Source organism: Phodopus roborovskii, unplaced genomic scaffold (assembly GCF_943737965.1).
Source record: "Phodopus roborovskii unplaced genomic scaffold, PHOROB, whole genome shotgun sequence".
In the NCBI taxonomy this organism is placed as follows: domain Eukaryota; kingdom Metazoa; phylum Chordata; class Mammalia; order Rodentia; family Cricetidae; genus Phodopus; species Phodopus roborovskii.
In genome coordinates this window covers 17,347,922-17,350,051 of record NW_026125295.1, presented here as the reverse complement: position 1 = coordinate 17,350,051, position 2,130 = coordinate 17,347,922, and the positions used below count along the sequence as shown (strand labels likewise).

General features: G+C 44.6%; 1 non-coding gene across 1 annotated transcript; it reads left to right on the top strand.

Moving 5' to 3' along the window:
- Positions 1-1,537: 1,537 nt before the first annotated feature.
- Positions 1,538-1,609, top strand: Trnac-gca (transfer RNA cysteine (anticodon GCA)). The gene has a single exon. It is a non-coding gene; the product is annotated as a tRNA-Cys (tRNA).
- Positions 1,610-2,130: the final 521 nt, after the last annotated feature.

Sequence of the window (2,130 nt, the reverse complement as noted above, 5' to 3'; positions counted from 1 at the left end):
GCATGAAGTGAAAGCGGCTCGCTCAGCGAGGCGATTTCTTTTTGCAGAAAGAGTAGGCCAGAACCAAGACCCAGCCTTTCAAGCAGTCAAAGATAGGGCATTCACTTGGTTGCCATTTTAATGCCTGTGGGGAATGTATCTTTTCCCGATTGGATGAGGTCTAACTGTTCACATTCTCTCCCAGTTGACTGGTTTAAAAAGAACTGGTAAAATAAAATGAAGGGAAAGCAGAAGGGGCTGCTGCTCCAGGTCTTCAAGTTCTGAGACTGCAGGGGGACCTTTTGTGAACACGAGTCTCTTAGGGTGGTGATGAAAAAGTCTGCATGAAAGCCTTGTAAGGTGAGGGAGACATGGACTGCTGGCAGTGGGCTGGTAAGCCACCATTATGTGAACAGTTTCCAGCACACAGCCCACGGCCACAGACTTCCACCCTGCCATGCCTTGCCTTCCACTACAGACTGAACATCTCTAAAGTCATCAGCTGAAATAAATCTTTCTTAAGTTGTGTCTATCAGAATGATGCAACGTAACTAATATTCTCATTTCCAGTACGAGGCAGGGTGTTCAAAAATGGGATGGAGTCTCTCCCCAAGCAGAGACTTCCTACTGATTACTCCCAAAATTAAGATCCGTGGGGGAAGACCTAGATGATGTGTATGGTCTGGGAAATTGTGAGGAGGCTTCCTGATATGTGCATACACACCCGCTATTCATAGGATGCCCCTGCACACGTTACTGGGGGGTGGGGAGAGGAGATGTCTGTGAGGTACAGGAGCACCGGCTGCTGGAGTTGTGGTCACATTGGGAGGTTAAAAGGAAGCTTTGGCTGTGGGTCTGGGATCCATAATTTAGTTAGCTGATTGTGAGCCTCTATCATCCATTTCTGTTTCTTGAGTCAACTGACCTTTCTGAACGAACAGTACTGCAAGTTTCAGGTGAGCGATGCTATATATAACATATTATTTATGTTACACAAGAGCGCCACTGACCATCTGTTTTCAGCTGACAATAATCATCTTACAGTTATGGCTCAGGACAGCTGTCTGTCTCTCACCAATTGTTATTGAGAATTAATTCCCACCCCCAGCCCCCACACCCCAGACAATTTAATGCTACAATTATCTACCCAGTCCCATTTTGGAGCTGTGTTCTGTGAGATCCAGGAGAGCAATGAGGATCCATGTAAGTAGGAGCTGAGACAACCATGATGGGAATCCTATCACTCATATTTTATCTATGTTCTCAGCTGTGGTGACACTGGTGAGTTTTTCCTGGGAAGTCAGATTTACTGTATATGAAATAGAATTGCCAGGAATGGAGCTCTGAGTACTGGCCAGTCTAGAGGAGGTTTTCTTGGCCCTGTGAACTTAGTTCTTCAGATCCCTGTCTTGTTTCATTATAAATCTCCTCTACCACTTCTAATGTCCAGACTCCTTCCAGGCAGCACTCCAAATTATAGCTCTCCTGAATCATGGGAGGCTTTTAAGAACCAGAATGTTGAGAGATAGATACATTGTAAAAACAAGTTCTTTTAACTGGGGGTATAGCTCAGGGGTAGAGCATTTGACTGCAGATCAAGAGGTCCCTGGTTCAAATCCGGGTGCCCCCTGTCCATATATACTTTGTATATGAGGTTAATTATTATTTTCTGTGGTTCATGGATGACTGGATAGTTAAACATTTCCCTTGAGTTCTTTGAATATTGCAAGTACCAGTCTACATTCTATTCACATTCATCATCTCCTGCATTTCTTGCAAGATATATTCTGTCTGGATTTCCTTCCTGGAGATGGAGACTCAGGGATGGTTAGTAACTTATAAAAGTCAAAAGCTGCAAAGGGCAAGTTGGGACTCAAAGCACACCTTCAATGACTCTACTATACCACTGTCTCATGTAGAACTCTGTGCCAAGCACTGTGACACATGCTTGTAAGCTCAGCACTTGGGAAGCAGTGAGGGGAAGATCAGGAGTTCTAGGCCAGCTGTGGCTTTGTGGTGAGTCTGAGGCCAGTTTTGGCTGAGTGATTCCCCTATCTTAAAAACTGAACCAAACCATCGAACATCTTTGTGATAAAAATCCTTTTGTGTGATGTTTCCAATGTCCCTGGTTCTTACAGCATTCTGACTGCA